General features: G+C 36.9%; 1 pseudogene; it reads left to right on the plus strand.

The window, feature by feature from the left end:
• The first annotated feature begins 20,592 nt into the window (after positions 1–20,592).
• LOC129893566 (5S ribosomal RNA) lies at positions 20,593–20,710 on the plus strand (annotated as a pseudogene).
• The last annotated feature ends 2,132 nt before the right edge of the window (positions 20,711–22,842 follow it).

The raw sequence follows: 22,842 nt of genomic DNA on the forward strand, positions 1-22,842 counted from the left end.
TAACTGAAAACACATTTGAAGTAAAGAGAGTCAGGGGGATAAATTCATTACGTAAGAAAACACTGTACATGTACCTTATAAATCATAAAAACATGCATACTCATATTATACAATATAAATGGTCCTTTTAGGGCTCGGTGAATCATAACAGCAGGACCATTATAGGGCCTAGTTCCATCACCACCTTATCACATCACATCATCATCTCATATATATATACATACGTACCCGGCCCTCTAGTGAGGGACGCAGTGAGTTTTTTAGGTCATCGCATTATCATTTCCTCATATAGCATACCCAGCCCTTTAGTGAAGGACTCAGTGGATAATGCAGTGAACTATGCATTATTACGTACCCAGCCTAAGACTCGGTGATAGAAAGGTTACCGTATACACGAGTACAGTAGTGAGTAACCATATGCAATTTAAATCATTATCAAGACTCAATAAAGTAGCAAAGATGAATTTTTATTTGAAAATCAAGACGATAGTCGTATCAATCATCTCTCGAATATCACTATTGATCATATCCAAAGAGTCTTAGAAATCATAGGCATTTTAGATCATTTCTGAGACTCGATGGAATACTCAAATGTGCTACAATTCAAAAACCAATACAAGAGTCATATCAAGTACCTTTGGAGTGGCATTATGGTTTGCATCAAAGTAGCACCTCTGAAATCATCTACTCATATCAAGGTGTAATAATATACCTTTTGGAAGTCAAGCAAATGGCCATCTTAGTGGCTTTTAGAATGGGGAATTCCTTGGGATCACATATACTTCGTCTATTCGCTTCATAAGGTTCATGCCAAAAAAAAAAGATTAACTTTACCTACTTACTACTTTCCAAGGTATACAAAAACTTGAGAAACCATAGTTCAATTATTGGAAAAGTTCTAACTTAAAGAAGTGAAGAAAAGTCATTCTTTATACCACAACATAAATTATACTAACTTAGTATGGTTGGAAACTTTCACATTAGTTGAGGCAAAAGGACATAAGTTCTAGGAAATTAAAAACATTGGCCATCCTAGTATACTTAAGAATAAGAGCATCTTGTAGACTTTGTGCTTTCTTTGTCCGTTGGGTTTCTATGGGTCATGCCAAATGAAAGAAGGGATAATCTTTATATATACATATGCTCCGTAGAATGTATGGACTGATCCTTATAAGGTAATATATGCCGAGGAATTTTCGGCCTGATCATTAGATAGTAACATATGCCGAGGAACGTTCGGCCTGATCCTTAGATAGTGACACATATCATACTTGGTCCATCAAAGGACTCGATACCATAAACATTTCATCATAACATCATAACCTATGTCAAAGACATATCAAGAGTGAAGAAGGGTTTCACATACTTATGCCAAAACATGCCAAGAGAAAGAACGTATCTTCACATATCTCTTTAGGGATTAATCGTAAACTAGCTTGCCTCGATATCTCCTTAAGCTATTTAACATGGAAGTAATACTAAGATTAATAAACTTTCATATTCCAATTTCCAACTCTACACCCACGTATTCATAGGAATCATTCCCTTATCCCTTTCCCTCAACTAACTTATTACTAGTTCCGAAGTTAACAAATATCGGGCAGTATCTCCCCTATAACTTGTCACTCCCCTACCTATAGTCGATCAGTTCCAAGTTCAACTCGGTGACCTAGGAGGTGAATTATGCTCCCCCTGTCTATCTGGCTGCCATTTGGTTATCTGTCCCTCATCGTCTTCCTTGCTTGAATCCAAAAGACATTGACAGGTAGGTAATTCCTGGTTCACCGATGACCAAGATAGAGGGCTCAAATATACCATAACACTTACCGTAGGAGCCGGCCTGACATAGTGCTCTATCATAAGAACTACTAGTATGGCTTTCAAAATATCTTCCCTGGTTATCAACTGCTTTGGGGAACCTGTCATTGGGCCTTTCGAGGGATCGGTCTCCATAACATAATAAGGGTCTTCATAGGGATCAGTCTCAATCGAATAACTAGGGCTCCGCCTGCTTGGTCTTGGAGCCTGAGGTCCCATGTTTACCCTAGGGGCCTTCTCCGGACCTCCTATACTGTCTAAAGATGGTCTCTTCATTTTCTACCAAAGCCTGTACCCACTTTCAGGAAAGAAGGTAAAAAACAATATACCTGTATAGGTATGGCCGCATACATAGTAGTTTGCTAGGGAGGGATTATCCTGTTAGATAGCTCTATCGCATGATCTAAGACTAAAAAGAAAGATAACATCCTAAATATCCTGTACCCTCCTATTTATATATGTGGTGCACAACACACCGATAAATAAGACTCTACTAGACATGGTTTGTAGACATTACAAGGAAAGATCGCTCTGATACCACTTTTGTCATGACCTAACCCCATACGCCATGACAGGTTACCGAACTGGACACTCGTATATACCCTTGCTAGCTATAAGCAAACATGACCCTTGTTTGAGTCACAGTATATAACATACAAGAAAGATATATAGGCCGACAAGGCCATCACGATGGGGGATACGTCCCCAAAACATACACCATATCCGCACGACTATACATACATACTTATGTAACCCATATACAACCCACACATATATCTACAGACCTCAAGAGTATAATGATAACATAACACAAGACAGAACCCCCGCTGTACCCCTGAATAAACAAAACAATTGTACAAATCAAGAGACTAGTATGACAACTAGGCTCCGATATAATGGAGCTTCTCCCAAACTTGCTGGTAGGAGTCCTAAGCTGATCGGTCTCCAAAATGTGCATATGTACTTGCAGGATTGAATGCAGCTCCCCGAAGAGAGGGGGGTCAGTACGACATGTGTATTGAGTATACAAAGCATAACTGAAAACATATTTGAAGTAAAGAGAGTCAGGGGATAAATTCATTATGTAAGAAAACACTGTACATGTAACTTATAAATCATAAAAGCATGTATACTCATATTATACAATATAAACGGTCCTTTCAGGGCTCGGTGAATCATAATTACAGGACCATTATAGGGCCCAGCTCTATCACCACCTTATTTTATCACATCATCATCTCATATATATATACATACGTACCCGACTCTCTAGTGAGTGACGCAGTGAGTTTTTTAGGTCATCGCATTATCATTTCCTCATATAGCATACCCAGCCCTTTAGTGAAGGACTGAGTGGATAATGCAGTGAACTATGCATAATTACGTACCCAGCCTAAGACTCGGTGATAGAAAGGTTACCGTATACACGAGTACAGTAGTGAGTAACCATATGTAATTTAAATCATTATCAAGACTCAATAAAGTAGCAAAGATGAATTTTCATTTGAAAATCAAGACGATAGTCGTATCAATCATCTCTCGAATATCACTATTGATCATATCAAAAGAGTCTTAGAAATCATAGGCATTTTAGATCATTTCTGAGACTCGATGGAATACTCAAATGTGCTATAATTCAAAAACCAATACAAGAGTCATATCAAGTACCTTTGGAGTTGCATTATGGTTTGCATCAAAGTAGCACCTCTGAAATCATCTACTCATATCAAGGTGTAATAATATACCTTTTGGAAGTCAAGCAAATGGCCATCTTAGTGGCTTTTATAATGGGGAATTCCTTGGGATCACATATACTTCCTCTATTCGCTTCATAAGGTTCATGCCAAAAAAAAAGATTAACTTTACCTACTTACTACTTTCCAAGGTATAGAAAAACTTGAGAAACCATAGTTCAATTATTGGAAGAGTTCTAACTTAAAGAAGTGAATAAAAGTCATTCTTTATACCACAACATAAATTATACTAACTTAGTATGGTTGGAAACTTTCACATGAGTTCTAAACATGTCCAAATATTGTTTGAACACCCTATTCATCAAGTCAATAAATACTGCGGGGGCATTGGTCAAACCAAATGACATAATTAAGAACTCATAATGGCCATACCTTATTCAAAATGCCTTCCTGGGAATATCACACTCCCTCACCCTTAATTGGTGATAACCATAATGGAAATCGATCTTAGAAAAGTAACTTGCCCTTTGCAATTAGTTAAAATAAGTCATCTATCATCAGAATTTGGTATTTATTCTTGATGGTTACTTTGTTCAATTGCCGTTAGTCAGTGCACATACGAAGCAAACCATCCTTCTTTCTAACAAACAAAATGGGAGCACCCCATGAGGATATATTTCGTCTAATGAAACCTTTGTCTAACAAGTCTTTTAAATGATCCTTTAACTCCTTTAGTTCGAATTTTTATCCCTAATCCATATAAGATAATAAATACAACCCTTGGAAATCATTTTTCGAGCTTTAAGGTACGAAATTAATTGACCTTTTAACACAGAATTACTACCCTTCAATTCTATGACCGGCTCACTAGGAAATTGGAACTTAACTGCTCGGGTTCCACAATCAATAGAAGCATAACATGTATATAGACAATCCATACCAAGGATAACATCAAAAATAGTCATCTCAATCTCAATTAGATCACATACAGTAACTTTATGAAAAACCAAAATCGGGCAACTTCTATGGACTCTATTAGCCATAACCGACTCAGCTATGGGAGTATAAATGAGAAAAGGTTCTAACAATATTTGAAGGCTAATATCAAATCTCATGGCCACTTAAGGAGAAAAAAGACAAATTTGCACCTAGATCAAGTAAGGTATAAACATCATAGTGATAAATGAATAACATATCAGTAACAACATTGGAAGTCTCCTCCACCTCTTGCCTACCATGAAGAGTATAGAACCGATTGTTACTTTGACCACCCTTTGGTTGCGCTTGAGCACCTTGAACAACTTATCCTTGAGGATGACCATCTTTTACCTTACACTCTTTAGCATTATGACCCAGCTTACCACATCGGTAGCACATGTTTAAACTCGCTAAACACTCACCCTTGGTGTTCTCCCCACACTTCTTACATGAAGGAGTCACTTGATCAATAGGAGCATCTCCTTGAGGCTTAGGGTTGGGCACCCTATCCTTGTCAAACCTTGGATTAGTAGCATTTGAAAAACCTTGACTAGAGTACCTTTGGCAAAAATGGGGACGCCCACCACCTCCAGACTTAGCGTGAGAGAAATCACCACTATCGGTCATTGCCCTCTTGGACTCCCTAGTTTTCTCCTTTAGCTTCTCACTCTCTATTTTCCTCTTATAATTCATAAGTATAGAGATGTACAATTTCCAAATCAACATGGTCATCTTACATTCCTTAGTAACCACCTCCGATACACTCGATACAAACTTTCTTATACAAGCTATTGAGTCAGCATCCATGAATGGAGCGTATTTTGACAAGTGGGTGAACTTGAGGGCATACTCCCTCACTCTCATACCACCTTGATTAAGGTTGATGAATTCTTGTACTTTTGCCTCCCTCAACTCTAATAGGAAGAAGTGATCAAAATATACTCCTTTGAACTCTTCCCAAGTCATGGGATCCGCCTCTCTAGGCCTCTCACTCTTCTATTGATTAACCCAAATTTGAGAAATACCCTACAGTTGATACCTAGCCAACTCTTCCCTTTTAACTAGGCTAACCCCCATAATAGACACAATCTTGTAAATACTATAAAAAGAATCTTGTGGATCCTCGTCCACCTTGGAACCCCAAAACTCCAGAGGATTTATCCTTATGAAATCATGAACTCTTGCAGCTATCGTACCCATATTTGGGTTCACAGGAGCAACCACTTCATGATTACTTGAGTCGTGACGGCTTGAGCAAGTATTTAGAAGGCTGCTATAAACTCGGCAGACTTGGTCATTTAAAGGATCATTCAGATCTTGTAGCTCCTCTTAACCACATTACTTCTAGTAGGGTGTGTTTATGGAGGCATATTCATCAAATTTCAAAGAATAAGCATTAGAAGAAAAGACTTAACCACTCTACCACACGACATAGAGTATTAAAGAAGTTAGATTTTTCTAAGACATTGCGTAGCCTCCTATTCATAGATGTGACACGCTTCGCACCAACAAAAAAAACTCTACTTAATGCGGTATGTTAGATTCCCTAGGAATCTTCTAAACCTTGTGCTCTGAAACCAAGTTTGTCATGACCCAAACTAGGGCCAGGCCGTGACACGACGATTGGGATTACGAGGGGTCCCAACCAAGCCACCTTAGCATAAATCACATAAATAAGGTGAAGAAACATAGTAAAGAAAGAAAAAGTTATAACTCAAGAGAGTGTGTCTAAGAGATAGAATTACTCCATAAGGGTCCAAATGGACTACATCAAGATCATGTCTAAACATGCCTCTAGTCTAGTCTTTCATGGGGGATTAGGACAAGCTCCAAGCTCACATGAAACAAAAGAGAAGTCATAGTAAATAATATGAAATAAAAGTCTTGTCCTTAATGGAATGAAGACTCACAAACTCTTGGATATCTAAAGCACTCTAGCCACAAATCGGATGATCGATGTCCGCCCTACATTATAAGATAATGTAGGCAAAATATGCGCTAGTAAATAGAAGGTACTAAGTATGTGAGATATGCATAAATAATTAATCGTAACATGAATAGTATGCCATAAGATTCATAATGAACATAATGAATATGAGCAAGGCTTGAAAGCATTTGCAAACATATGAAAACTCATGGTCAATGCATCATAAAATATCATACTAAATCTTATATCCTTAATATTTAATATATGTGGGTGTGGGATAAGGCCTTTAACCGACATCTTAAGACCATGCAACTATAACATGGAATTTGATGATCCCTACATTGAGAAGAGGGAGGCTATCTTGCCAGTATATACTCTGTTATAGTACTCAACTCAATTGTACTATATATGGATGCACTAGCTAGGCCATGAAGGCAACCTATATGGGCAATCTAGTTTGAAATTTTAGGTTGCTACTAGGATTTTCTTAAGTAAATAATTGCATTACTAGACTAAACCCCACCTATAAGTCCTCTCAGTGCTCATTAAAACATGATCGTAACATTATAGGGAAAGATAGTAACTACGTATCAATCCATCTTTATAAAACATATCAAGCGTGGCTCATTAACTTTGGTGATTCATAAAAATTCATAACTTTGGTGAGAATTGTCCTTATCACCATCTTTAACCATGATTGTGGAAGCATTGAACTTATCACACCATAATAAATATCTTGGATCATAATTTATCATCATCATAACTTTCATCGTGAAATCGTAAATCTCAACTTTAAATCATAGGACTTTCCTTTGAAATTATTAAACTCACAATCAACTCATGAAATTATCATTAACTTCATAATCATAACTTGGAAATGGCTATATGCATGGACATTCATAATTCAATTTAAATTCATACAATTCATGCAAAAATATGCTTAGAATAATCATTGATAAGAATTAAAAAAAATTGAAACAATCCAATGCAATTCATCAAAACTAGGGTTCATAAACCAATTAAAAATTGAAGGAAACTTGAGAAAAATATTTGTACTCTATAGGTGAAAGGAACCCATGGATCAATTCTCCTATAACTTGATTGAATTCAATTAAAATTGAAGAAGAAACCTTGGTGAAATCTGAAACCCTAGCTTGTAGCTTGGAGAAGAATCCTTGAGAGAATTTTGTTTTTGCCTTAGAAAATTTTGAAGAGTTATTTAGAATGAGGGAATTTGAAAGGATTGGGTAGATATAGGTTTGAACTTAGCCATAATTGTGTCCAGTTGTCATGATCCAACCTAGGATTGAGTCATGACAGGGTGATCAAAACCGCAAAAGGCTCCAACCAAGCGTCTTGACATATCGTAAAGATGCATAAGGTAAAGTAAATACGGAAATATCATAAGAGAGTCTAAACTATGATTCATAAAGAAGAATGTAACTCGACAACATAGATTCAAAATACTTGTCCAACTAATGCCTCTAATCATGAACATAGGAAGGGGCTAAGACATGTCCCTAGCTCAACCTCAAAATGAAATATAATGAAAAGTCTTTGAAAGAAGAAATAATTCATAAACTGCCCTCGATGGATGAGGACTCACTAAGACATCGCCATAGGAACTCAACTACCACGTGTGTGGGTATACTCCTCAACCTTAACCCCTACATTATGAGATAATGTAGGTAATAATATGCATTAGTATGTTTGAATATACTAAGTATGTGGGCATGACATGCAATATAAATCATGAGATGCAATGATCAAGAATATACATAGTAAGAAGGATAAGTAAAGTCATGAGCAAAATCATAATGATCAAAGCATTTAAAAGACTTCGTTGAAAATCATAAAGTAACATAGTGGTCATATACATATGTGGGATAGGAACCATAACCGAAAATAAGACCATAGAGATATAACATAGAATCCCATAGTTTCCCCATACAACGTAGAAAAGGAAAATCTACTTGCCAAGGTAGACTCTACCCCACTAGGCGGGTCATGAACATAGACTATATGTGGATCGACTAGCTAAGACATAAAAGCAACCTACGATGGCATGTAATTTAAGAGATATGAGGCTTTTACTAAGACTTTTGGTAGGGCCCCTACCTCAAGTCCACTCGGTGCTAAGTCAAATCCCATAAAATATGTGACTTAGTAAACATACTTAGTTTATATCATAACTTGTTCATAAATTTTATAATTCATAGAATAGCTCATTTCATAACATAATTGCAATGTGAGTATTTGCCTTTCATCCTTACAAATCATAATTACATAATTTATATCATAAGGTCCTAGGTCACCACGTAGGGCCCTAAGTCACGTTTCTTCATAACTTGCATAAAATTTATATCTTAACATACATATAATTCAAGATCAAATTTCATACTTGAAAATGTCTTTATGCATGGTCTTTCATAATTCAATTTGAAATCATATAATTTAAGTAGAAACATACTTATAATGGTCCTTATTAATGATTAAAAACAAAATTGAAGCAGCTCAACAAAATTTATAAAAATTTAAGTTTAAAAGTAATGAGATTTCATGAGATTTTTGAAATAAACTTTGGAGTCCATGGGTGGAAGGGACCTAAGAATCAATCCACACATATATTGATTGAAATTGGAATTGAATTTGAGAAAGGAGGCTTGATCTTGAAGAAACCCTAAGCAAAGTTTAATGAACTCTTGAGGAAATCTTAGGAGAGAAGTCTAGAATTTGTTTGGGGGAATAATGGGAGAATTAAAGAATTTAGGACATAATACTTAATGAATCTAGTCTTTAAAAATGTCCCCACACATTATTATAATGTAGGAAAAATACCAAACTACCACTCATTAAATTTTGAATTGGGTACCTGTACGACTGTGTTTTACGAGTCATAGAAGAAGTGACGAGACATCCCCTAAGAAAGACCTGAGAAACAAGTCTCTGAACTTTTTTTACTAGTCCTTTCTATGACTTGTTCTCAGGTTTATGAGTCATCAAAGTGACTCATCTTGCATGTCTAAAAATCTACAAGTTTAGGTAGTCTCTAAAGTTTAACATATGACTCATTTCTACGAGTTGTAATCTTCTCTATGACTCATCCTGCTTGGTCGTAGATGAAGTCCTGAGGATTAGTAGTTTTCATTGTTTTATGGACTACACTACTACTCCTTTCTATGAGTCCTAGACTCTCTAATGAGTCGACATACGAATCGAAGACTCTCAATTTGCCTTACTGAATTATATAGCTCTAAATCATGTATACAACACTCGTTTACATCCCGTAAAGGTTCCTACGAGTCATACACCCACTTGTAGACTTGGGGTAAGTCAACTTTTCTTGAGATTTACCTTTCATTCAACTTTTAATCTTATGGGTTCTTATAATATCTCCCTCTTGAGAACATTGATCCTCAAATGAGATTTAATTAGCATAAGAAAGATATGGAAAGAGGAAAAGCAACCCAACATGAAAATAAGGACACCTTAAGATGCATAGAACATGTAAACTTCACACTTAACATAAAACATGGCTTTTAAAAAAGATCAACTTTCATGAACATGCATGCATATGAATGACATATGGAACTAAAACGTAGGATTTTAATCAATTTGATCATGAACAACTTAGACCTTTAGGCTTGAGTGAAAGGAAAGAGATACGGATAATGCTTCATCATGTCCATTTTCACTTCCTACATAGCACTCTATTCTTGTTGATTCCTCCATAACACTTTGACGGACACAATGTCTGTATTTCTTAACCTCTTTACTTTCCGATCTAAAATCTCAATTGGGGCCTCCTCATAAGTCAAATTATCTTTAATACTCACATTCTCCATTGGCACAATAGAATTTAAAACTTCCTTAATATTGACACATAAAAAACCGGATGAACCTAAGCCAACTCAAGTGGCAAGTCTATCTCATATGCCACTTTGTTAATGTGTTTCAATATTCTATAGGGTCCTACATATCTAGGACTCAACTTTCCTTTTTTACGAAACCACATTACCCCTTTTATAGGTGATATCTTCAAATATACCATATCATCTACATTAAATTCAACATCTCTCCTCCAAGTCTCCGAATAAGACTTTTGACAACTTTGAGCCATTTTCAATCTTTCTGTTATGAGTCTTACTTTCTCCATTGTATCAACTACTAAATCTGAACAGATCAATTCCATCTCACCCACTTCAAACCATCCCACAGGAGACCTATATCTTCTCCCATACAAGGCTTTATAAGGAGTTATTTGGATGCTAGAGTGATAACTATTATTGTAGGCAAACTCAATCAATGGAAAATTCTCATCCCAACATACTTTAAGATCAATAACACATGCCTTTAAAATATCCTTCAAGGTTTGAATTATTCTTTTGGCTTATCTATCAGTTTAAGGATGGAAAGCAGTACTTACATTTAATCTAGTACCAAGACCTTTCTGAAATCACTTCTAAAAATGTGAAGTGAATTGGGTACTTTTATCCAATATAATCGGCCAAAATAAGCATGAGCGGCTACGATATTCTAAGTTTCTTCCTCTTGACCGAATCTGTAACCTTCATTAGCAGATTCATTTTCTGTGGAACACCATAAAGTTTCACAACTTCTCAAATGTAAAACTTAGCATAATATTCGGCACCATAAGATGTCTTGACTGGTAGAAAATGTGCCGATTTGGTCATCCAATCCACAATGACACAAATAGAATCATGTTGTCTTCTAGTACGAGGAAAACCTGTGACAAAGTCAATATTCACATCTTCTCACTTCCAAGAAGGGATTTCAATTTCTTGAGCTAGACCTTTTGGCCTTTGATGTTCAACTTTCACTTGTTGACAATTAGGAAACTTAGCCACAAGTTCCGCTATGCCCTTCTTTATGCCATTCCACTAATACACTTCCCTCAAATCATGATACACCTTGATAGATCCCCGATGAATTGAATACCGAGAACTATGGGCCTCATTCAATATCAACTCTCTTAATCCATCAACATTTGGAACACACACATGATCTTGGTAATGTAGTACTCCATATCCCCCTAGTGAGAAAACCTCAATAGCATTTTTGGCAGCCGACTTCTTCAATTCAACCAAAATTGAATATTGTCTCGTTTGGCCTATTCCAAACTATTATGTGCATAACAATGCCTCCATCATTGGAATCAACCAAACGAATACCTAAACATGTTAATCTATGGACCTCTTTAACCAATTACGTTTTGCCTTCCTCAACATGTGCAACACTATCCATAGATAACTGACTAAGAGCATTGGCTATAACATTTGCCTTACACGGATGGTACAATACACTCATGTCATAGTTTTTTTTAGGATTTCAAGTCACCTCCTTTGCCTAAGGTTCAAGTACCTTTGGCTAAAGAAATATTGCAAGCTTTTGTAGTCGGTGAACACATCAACATGCACCCCATAAAGATAATGGCACAAACTTTTTAAAGAAAACACAACCGCCACAAGTTCAAGATCATGGGTTGGATAGTTCCTTTCATGTACTTTAAGTAGCCTATATATAAGCTATAACCTTACCACGTTGCATCAAGATACAAACCATACCATCACATGAAGCATCACAATAAACAACAAATCCATCAGAAACTTCGGGCAATATCAAAATAGGTGCTAACGTGAGATGATCCTTCAGTATTTGGAAAGTTTACTCACATTCATCTGACCATTGAAATTCTACCTTGTTTTGTGTCAACTTAGTTAAAGGTGAATCAATAGACTAAAACACTTCAATAAACCTTCCGTAATATTCAGCTAAGCCCAAAAAGATTTTAATGTCCGAAGGAGATAATGGTCTAGGAGAATTCTTAACCACCTCTATTTTCTTTGGGTCTGCTATAATCCCATCACCTGACACCACATGGCCATGAAATTTAACTTCCCTCAGCCAAAACTCACACTTACTAAATTTAGCAAATAATTGCTTCTTTGTCAATGTTTGCAACACAATCCTCAAGTGATCCATATGATCTTCCTCAATTTGAGAATAAATCAAGATATCATCAATGAACACCACTACAAATATGTCTAAGTATGTCTTGAAAATACAATTCAATAAATCCATTTTAGGAATATCGCACCTCCTTACCCTCAATTGATGATAGCCGAAATGGAGGTCAATCTTAGCGAAGTAGCTTACTCCTTGTAATTTATCAAACAAGATATCTATCCTTGGAATTGGATACTTGTTCTTTATGGTGACCTTATTCAATTGCCGATAGTCTATACATATTCGGAGTGACCCATCTTTCTTTCTAAAAAATAACATAAGAGCACCCCATGGTGAAATACTCGGTCTTATAAAACCCTTATCAAATAAATCCTTCAATTGTTCTTTGAACTTTTTAAGTTCTGTCAGAGCCACACTGAAGGAGGATTAGAAATAGGTTGGGTATCAGGAAGGAGATCTATACCAAAGCCAATTTCCCTTTTGGGAGGAATACCGGGCAAATCATCGGGAAACACATTGAAAAACTCATTAACTATAGGGACCGACTCAAGAGTAGGATTTTTGGAATCAACGTCCCTAGCTCTCATAATATGATAAATGCACCCATTAGAAATCATTTTCTAGGCCTTAATACATGAGATGAATCGACCCTTAACCACAAAATCATTACCCTTCCATTTAAGAATAGGCTCATTAGGAAAGTGAAACTTAACCACATGATTCCTACAACATATAGATAGATAAGCGGCATGTAACCAATCCATACAAAAAATGATGTAAAAGTCAGTCATGTCAAGTTAAACAAGATCACATGGAATAACTCTGTGCAAGACCCATATGGGTATTTTTCTATAATCTCTCTTGGCTAATACCGAATCATTAATGGGAGTATAAACCGAACAAGGTTCTACTAGAACTTCAGGGCACACATCAAATCTTATAGGAATGTAAGGAGTAAAAAGAGATAAGTTGCCACCCAGATCAATAAATGCAAAAATATCAAAGTTAAAAACTCATTACATACCCGTGACCACATCAAGACTCTCATCAACATCTTTCCTAGTGTGAAGAGTATAGAATCAGTTATTACATTGGCCACCCTTGGTTGAGCTTGGGCCACTTATTGTACTTGGCCTACTAGAGGAAGAGATTCTCCACCCTTATTGGCAACATGAGTGAACTCGTATTGCTTATGACCCATCTTACCATATCTATAATAACCACCCATTCGTATCAAGAACTTTCATCCATGATTCTTTCCATACTTTTCACACTTAGGAAAAGAAAGTCTACTAGCATTCACACCTCTACTTAAACTTTAAGGTATGGCACCCTATCCTTAGAGAACTTCTTTCCCCGATCTTTGGCCTTGTTGAGAGTGTCCACTACTATCACCGGTCCTAGTATTGGAGAATTCACCTTCATATCGTGCCCTCTTAGAATCCCTCATCCTCATCTCCTTGAGCTTTTCTTCTTCAATTTGTTCTGCAAAAGTCATGAGCCGAGATATGTCCATCTCCTTAAAAAGCATAGCGGTACGATATTCCTTAGAAACCAAGTCAGATACCCCTGATATGAATTAACTCATTCGGGCACGTGGGTCGGCAACCAATGAAGGAGCATACTTCGATATCTTAGTAAGCTTGAGGGTATCGTCCCTCATCCCCATATTGCCTTGTCAAAGATTTATGAACTCCAACACTTTAGCCTCTCTTAACTTAAGAGGGAAAAAGTAATCAAGGAAAGCAATTTTGAAAGCTTCACATTTAATAGGACCTTCATCCACCCTCTCAAACTTCCATTGAGTGTACCAATCTTTAGCAACAACCTTAAGTTTGTAAGCCGCCAACTCTATTTTTTCTTCCGAAGTTACCCCCATAATACTCACTATCTTGTAGACCTCATCCATAAACTCTTGAGGATCCTCAGCAACCTTTGAGCCATAAAACTCTGGAGGATTCATTTGCACAAAGTCCCTCAATATTTAGTCCGAGGAAAGAACATTAGAATGAGCTGCAATTCCTTAGTTGGTCACTACATGGGCTAGAATGGTAATAGCAGTTCAAAACTTCGCATTAATCACTTGGTCCAGTAGAAGATCATTGTCTTGAGGAGCCGGGGGATCTTGGGCATCATTAGAATTATTTCTCCTTGGAAATGGTGGTATTCTTGGAGCCATTCTTCTAAAAGTTGCAAAGAAAAACTGTTAGGGAAAAAAAATCTTACGTAAACTCTGTAGTATAACATAGATCATTAAAAAAGTGAGATTTCCTAAAATGTATCATAGCCTCCTATTTATAGATGTGGCACTTCACAACCATGAATAAGACTACTTGACGCGGCATGTTGGACTCCATAGGACACCTGAACCTTATGCTCTGATACCAAGTTTGTCATGATTTGACCAAGGGCCTGGTCGTAATGCAGCAGTAAAAACCCCAATGGAGCTTCAAAAAGTCTTTTGTACATATCATAAACATACATAAGGTAAAGTAAAAGCAAAAACATCATAAGAGACTAAACTATGAATAGTAAATGGAGAATGTCACATGAAAACATAGACTCGAAACATTTTTCCAACTAGATGCCTCTACTTATGAGCATCGGTGAGGGCTAATACATGTTCCTAGCTTACCCTTAATATGAAACATAATAAAAGTTCTTGAAAACAAAAACCAACTCGATGACTAGTCCCCAATAAATGAGGACTCACCATAAACACCATCAGATAGGAAGCATAACTAGCCACGTAGACAAATATGATCTTCAATCTCAGCCCCTACATTACGAGACAATATAGGAAAAGTATGCATTCGTATATTGGAATGTACTAAGTATGAGGGCATGACATGCAACATAAATCATGGGATGCAATGGTCAAGTAAGGCATATGATAACATAAAATGAGTAACGTCTTGATAAAATCATAATGACCAAAGAATTTAAAAGGCATAATTTAAATCATGGCATACAAGAGATGATACGTATGTGGGATAGGAACCATAACTGACAATAAGACCATACGAGCTATAATATGGAATCCCGTTGTCTCCTCATACAATGAAGAAAAAGAGAAATCTACATACCAAGGTAGACTCTACCCCGCTAGATGGGTCATACATATATTATATGTAGATTCATTAGTTAGGCCATGAAGGCAACCTACGATGGCACAAAGTTTAAGAGACATGAGCTTGCCACATAGCATAGAAATCATAATTACATATATCAGAGTCATGATCATAGGTTTGAAATCATAGAGTATCTCATTTTCATAACATAAGTGCAATGCGGGTATTGTCCTTCCCCATTACTTATTGTTATACCTCGTACTTTCATACCTTGGGACATTGTATTAAGTCTCGTAGAAAGTTCCATGTGATCTAGATTATCTACTATGCTATCAAATAATTCTAAGGAAGGGAGGACATGACGCCCCATAAGAGTAAAGATTGAAAATAGGGTTAAAAGAATCCGGAAGGAGTTGGAGGCTAAGTAATAAGTCGTAGGACTCAATGTACTTACGTAAGCTACCGACTTGGATGTCTTACATAACTAAGCTAATGGATTACATGTCGAGCTTACGTAGAAAGAATTACATAGACTCTTAAAGTAAGATAATATTATGAACCCACAGAAGAGGCGAAAGGAGGCGTAGCACCTACTCGGAAGCAAGTAGGTGATGCACCTACTTAGAAGCAAGAAGGTGATGCAATACTTGGACCAAGTAGGTGAAACGTCTACTTGAGGTGGCCCAATGAGAGTTTGACACATGTCACCCTTAGGGGATGATACGTGTCACTTGTAAGAAAGGATATATATGTTCCCTTTGATGACTAAGTCATCTTATATTCATGTTACACTTAGAAAAAATAGAGAGAGTTGAGAGAAAAACTAGAGAAGCCAAGGTAGGGAGCTACGGGTTGGCCAAGACATAAAGGTTAGGCCTAATTTCGTTCCATAAATTAATTATTTCAATTATCCTACAGTGATATAGAGGTTTTTAATAATGAAAAATTTCAATTTTTGGCAATGAGGAGGTTTTTGTTCTTGTTAATAAACTCATTTTTGAATGATACTGCTGTTATAATACTAGTATAACTCCTTGTGTAATGCTTTGTTTTGAGTGATTCAAGATGTTTTAGAAATATATTTCAAAGGTATATAACTTTCATTTAGCCTCTAAAACTCAGTTTTGCATTTCTCTACTCGAAAAAGGGTGATGAAGTATGGGGGAGGTGCTGCCCAGATTTTGTTTTGGAAATCCTACACGGACTATTGTTGATATTTTGGGCATATATTTTTATACAAAAGTGATTTAGGGGTGATTAGAAATTGTATGTGACCTTAAGACATATTTCTATAACTTTCCTTGACGCCAACAATTCCATTTTCCCTAATTATCCCTTCGAAACTAAGCGACAAAATAAGACAGTAGGCTGTCCAGAATTCACGTTTTGATAGTTTTGGAGAGTTTGATGAGTTTAATGTAAGTTAAGGTCTTTCATTTCAATTTTTAGTTTATGATGTTGTTATGAAGTTTATTATAGGCCGTGTAGGTCGTTGGAAATGTGAAAATATCATAGAGATGCTTGAAGTTAGAAATAACCTAATTTGGAGTCGCTATAGCTAAATTGTAGTCGAAATTAGGTATTGTGCGTGTGGGGTGCTACTGAAGGTATGTGGTGTTGTGTTGCAGGGCCTAAAAGTATGCTAAAATACGTTTGGGAGCTTCTGGTTGCAGCCTCATGATCCTCCGCTTCGCACGGTTAAAGGTTTTATAAAATAAAGATTAAAGACCCTATTTTGGTATTGTGATGTTAAGAAAGTTGTTTGGAGTCTATATTGTGTAATGTTGCCATGTTTTATGTATATATAAACTTCAGGTTATTCTTATTGGTTGGTTGTAGTAACTAGATATGTAATTATAAATTTGGATAGGGCACGTTATAGAGGAGGTGCTGCCCGATTTCCGGTAACGCCTTAACTAACTAAAGAGCTAGTCGAGAAGACAAGCGAGGAAATGAGTTCTATAAATACTCATGTGCAACTTAAGATGCTGAAAGTTCAAGGGTTGTTGATACTCGTATTGTTTTCATGTTAAATAGGGGCAAGGATGACGAGGCAAACAGAATAAGTAGTAAGCAGTAAGAGGTATGTGGCTTTCTCTTAGCATGTTTTTGGCATAAGTATGTAAAGCCATTCTTCTTTCTTTATGACATGTCTTAGATATAAGTTATGAATGGTTTGTATATGAGACATGGGGATAATTCCATTTGTAAAGCTCCGAGTACAGTTCATAATTCTTATCCATTTCATGATGGTAGAACTCCTGTAATAGTTGAGTTATTGCCTTTTTAAGGCTGTTATATGATAAAATGTAATGCAGGTAAAGCGTCTCTTTCCATTCTTTTGGCATGTCGTAGTTTTAGGTGTGATGTGTATATGAAATGTGGGGACACACCTACTCAGAAAGCTTTGAATATAACTCATGACTCCTACCTACCAATTGAGGTGAGAGCTCCTTTGCTAATTAAGTTAGTGCCTCCCACTATCTCTTCAATGACTAAACATAGAGGGTATGTAAAGCTATCTCCTTTCTCTTGGCATATCCTTGATAGAAGTGCAAGGTGTATATATGTGTTTGCAAGTTGGGGATGATCCCATGCATAAATCCCTGAGCATATTTCGTGATTCCTATCCACTTCTGGATATTAGAACTCCTACAATAGTTGAGTTATTACCTCTCAAACTCCTATAAGATGGGAAGTGATAAATATATCAAGTCTATCCCTTCTTTCTTTTGACCTGGCTAAAGGATAGATGATATATGACACGAGCTCTAGAGTAATTCTATTCTTTAGCTATGAATGTGATTCATGTCTCTTACTTGCTTCCGGGTGTCAAACTCTTAAAGTAGTTGAGCTACCTTTCCTGAACTGTCTATATGTCAATTAGTATTTGTACATAAATCTCCCTTCTAAAAGACTCTGTGATGACAGATGTCCCTGATTTCCTTAAGACGGTTGGCATTACCCTAAAATATATCTACAACTCCTAAGACTTCACTTAATGTAGCCCTAGGGGAACTCAAAGGGCACCTGAAATGATTATTATCCATATCCACGAATGATAGTCTGTTTGACTATCTTGTTAAGTTTCAGATAATGATCCACCTATGCATGGTTGATAATGACATCGAGTCTCATAAAGGGTCGGGTAAGGTATATGGTAATAACACCGAGTCCCATAAAGGGTCGGGTACGGTATATGATAATGACACTGAGTCCCATAAAAGGCCGAGTATGGTATATGATGTTTACTACACCGAGTTCCCTAGTGGGGCAGGTACGGTATATGATGATATGATTATAACACCGAGAGCCATAATGGGTTGGGTACGGTATGATAAGATATGATGGGCTAAGTCCCTCACTAAAAGGACAGATACGATAGATAGGCATGCATATGAAAACCTAATGATGTATTTGTAATGTATGAGATGATGCCATATACGATTGTATGACGCCGCATACAAAGATATGGTGACATTGAGTCCCACTGCGGGCCGGGTAAACTAGTACATTTATGTCTTGCCTTCTTATTTCTGTTGTTGTCTTAATTATGATGTTTTATGCTTTATATACTCAGTACATATATCGTACTGACCCCTTTTCTTCGGGGGGCTGCATTTCATGGCTGCAGGTATAGGTATACGTGTTATGGATCTGTCAGCTTAGGATTTTCACTCAGCTATGTTGGAAGTGCTCCACCATTCCGAAGCTTAGCTTTTGGTGCTGATCTTTTAAGGTACATATTGGTTTATTCAAGGGTACGGCGGGGGCCCTGTCCCTCCATATGATACCGTTACTATTCTTAGAGGTCTGTAGACATATGTAAGTGGGTTGTTTATGAGATTATTTCAATTATGCCTTTATGGAATGTTGTAAATGTTTTTACGTTATAGCAGCATGGTCGGCTTGCATGCCCTTTTATGGTATGATATGAATGAAAGAGGCTACATGTACATGAAAAAGTTTTAACTCAGTAGGGTTTTTATGAGTAGTATCCATTATTCATAGTTCGATTTGACTACAATTGATACGTATGTGTACGGGGGTCCAGGTTGGACCTCAGGCATGGCTCACGGGGCTGGGTCATGATAGAAGTGGTATCAGAGCAGTTAATTCTCGGAGTATGTACAGACTGTGTCTAGTAGAGTCTTTATTATCGATGTGTTGTGCGCCACATGTATAAATAGGAGGCTACACGACATTTAGGATATTTCCTTTCTTTCATATCAAAGGTGGTGCGATAGAGCCGAGTCATAGGAAGTGGAATTCCTTATACTAACCTATGATTTCATATGAAAGACAATGTTGATAGGAGAAAATGATTGACGATATAGGAAGTTACAAAGCATGTAGCTAAGCCAAGGCATGAGAGAGGTGTCCCAGGTAAGGTATGGAAATACGATTGACATGTAAAGTTGAAAATTGAAAAGGAAAAGTGGACGGAAAGTCTAATAGGCGTAGTTCGAGTTGGACATGTGAGGTAAGTCCATCATTTTATACTATTGTTGATATTGGGCGCCCTATGAGGGTGTGATATAATGTGATATGATACATATATATGTATCTTTATGCGTGCTAGCTTTGTGAGGAACTGTTGGTATTTTCTTCTTGCAGATTTGAGATAGAAAGAGAATGAGATACAGGGTTGTAGTAGGTCTTGAAAGGTCGTTCCCACAATAATGATGAAATTTGGCTAAACTACGAGTATGGATGACATCGAGAAATAAGTTAATTGCTGAATTGACTACAATAGAAACTAGGAGGTCAGTATTGATATGGTAAACCAAAGGTTGAAAAGACTTGTGACCCTAAGAAAATGATTTAGAGAAGACTGGTAGTTTTGGATAGAACAATATATTGAGGCACCGACGGAATTAATACATAGGGATAAGAGTAACAAAGAAGGGTAAGTAACCCATGGTAAGGATCGTGAAAAAGGTTAAGAAGTTTTATACTATGGGGTGAAATACGAACAAGATAAGATATGAATATGACAAGGATCATTAGGAAAATAAGTAAAGTCTAGTGAGAAAGTGGCTATGGCTAAAGTCTGGCCTACCGGACCAACTGGTGGGTCATCATCTTCGTGGGTAGCTATGCTCCCCATGGTGCAGGATGCAATCATACCAGCACTAACGCACCAGATTCCATCAGAACTCTAATATTAAGCGTGTTTGGGTGAAAGTAGTACTAGGATGGGTGACCCTCTAGGAAGCCCTGTGAGGCTGTTATTTGAGATGATAGGGAAATATGTATACGTTTGCCATGCATGGAATTGTTGGTATAAAGAAGTATTGTGGATACGTGACTCCACCTTGAAAGATGATAAGACCCTTTGAGATAGGGCATGTAGCTTTTCAAAACAACTAATGCACTATGAATCTATTAAAGGTACAAGTGGTACCCACTAGACAAGGCAAGGGCTATCACAAAGCTTGGGACACTAAATGTAAGAATGTAAGTAATGCCTAAGTGAGAATTGGAAACGACTATAAGCACTAGCTATCTATTGATCAAAATGAATGGAAAGTGGCTTCGAATAAATTGCTACGTGACTTGAGTACCAATAATTAGACTGGATTAGCACCTCACGATTGTGTTAAGCTGTCACATAGGGGCAACCGAAGGTATAGATGATATAAAGGAAGGAATAGATATGGTACAGTATATCAAAGGGGTTGGCAAAAAATCATAGGTATTAGAAAATTGGAAAGAAGGCGTATAGTAGAACACAAACAGATAGTGACATGGGTACTCCCTAAACGATAGAAGTGGCTTCAAGTGAGATCCCATACTAGCACGTGTTTATAAGATCTAAAATCCAGCAATGAATGGATAAAAGCCATGATATCGAAGAAAGTGCGGAGAATTATTAGTAAGGACTTTGAATAGTATGAAATCAAAAAATAGGTGCATACAAATTGGATGAATACAACTAGAGAATCACAATGGGCACTTAAAGATAGAGAAAAGATATCCGTATGTGTTCCCTTTGTCTACAGGAAATCTAAACTTCTAGATTAGTTGACTCAATGAATAAAAGGTCTATGGGTGAAAACCGACACAAAGAATTTCTAAAGTCCTCGTAAGATCATATAAGATGAGTTAATATTCGAGGATGAATATTCTAAAGGAGGAAAGAATGTTATACCCCATACTTTCGTACCTTGGGATATTGTATTAAGTCTCGTACAAAGTGCTATGAGATCTAGATTATCTACCATGCTATCAAATAATTCTAAGAAAGGGAGGACATGACGCCCCATAAGAGTGAAGATTGGAAATAGGGTTAAAAGAATCTGGAAGGAGTTAGAGGTTAAGTAATAAGTCGTAGGAATCAATGAACTTACGTAAGATACCAACTTGGACGTCTTACATAACTAAGCTACTGGAGTGCATGTCGAGCTTACGTAGCAAGGATTATATAGGCTCTTGAATGAGACAAGATTACGAACCCACAGAAGAGGCAAACGGAGGCGTAGCACCCACTCAGAAGAAAGTAGGTGATGCACCTACTTGGAAGATAGTAGGTGACACACCTACATGAGGTGGGTCCCACATGGCCATGTGGCAACCCCTAATAGGTTGTATGGATGAAGTGGCCCAATGAGAGTTTGCTAGGTGTCATCCTTAGGGGATGACATGTGTCACTTCTAAGAAAGGATATATATGTTCCCTTTGATGACTATGTCGTCTTATATTGATGTTATACTTAGAAAAAATAGAGAGAGTTGAGAGAAAAACTAGAGAAGCCAAGGGAGGGAGCTACGGGTTGGCCAAGACAAAAAGGTAAGGCCCGATATTATTCTATGAATTAATTATTACAGGTATCCTACGGTGATATAGCGGTGTTTAATAATGAAAAATTTTGATTTGGGGCAACGAGGAGGTTTTTGTTCTTGTTAACAAAACCATTTTTTAATGATATTGCTGTTAGTAATACTAGTATAACTCCTTGTGTAAAGCTTCGTTTTGAGTGATTCAAGATGTTTTGAAAATATATTTCATAGTTCTATAACTTTCATTCTCTAAAACCCAGTTTTGCTTTTCTCTGCTCGAAAGAGGGTGATGAATTATGGGGGAGGTGCTGCCAGATTTTATTTTGGAAAACCTACATGGACTGTTGTTGGTATTTTGGGCATATCATTTTGTACAAAATTGTAGTAGGGGTGATTCAAAATATTATAATACCTTACAATATATTTCTATAACTTTCCTTTAGGCCACAAATCCTGTTTCCCTCTATTACCCCTTCGAAACTAAGCGACAAAATAAGACAGTAGGCTGTCCAGAATTTACATTTTGATAGTTTTGGCGAGTTTGATTAGTTTAACATAAGGTAAGGTTTTTCCTTTCCATTTGT

This window comes from Solanum dulcamara, chromosome 6 (genome assembly GCF_947179165.1).
Source record: "Solanum dulcamara chromosome 6, daSolDulc1.2, whole genome shotgun sequence".
NCBI lineage: Eukaryota > Viridiplantae > Streptophyta > Magnoliopsida > Solanales > Solanaceae > Solanum > Solanum dulcamara.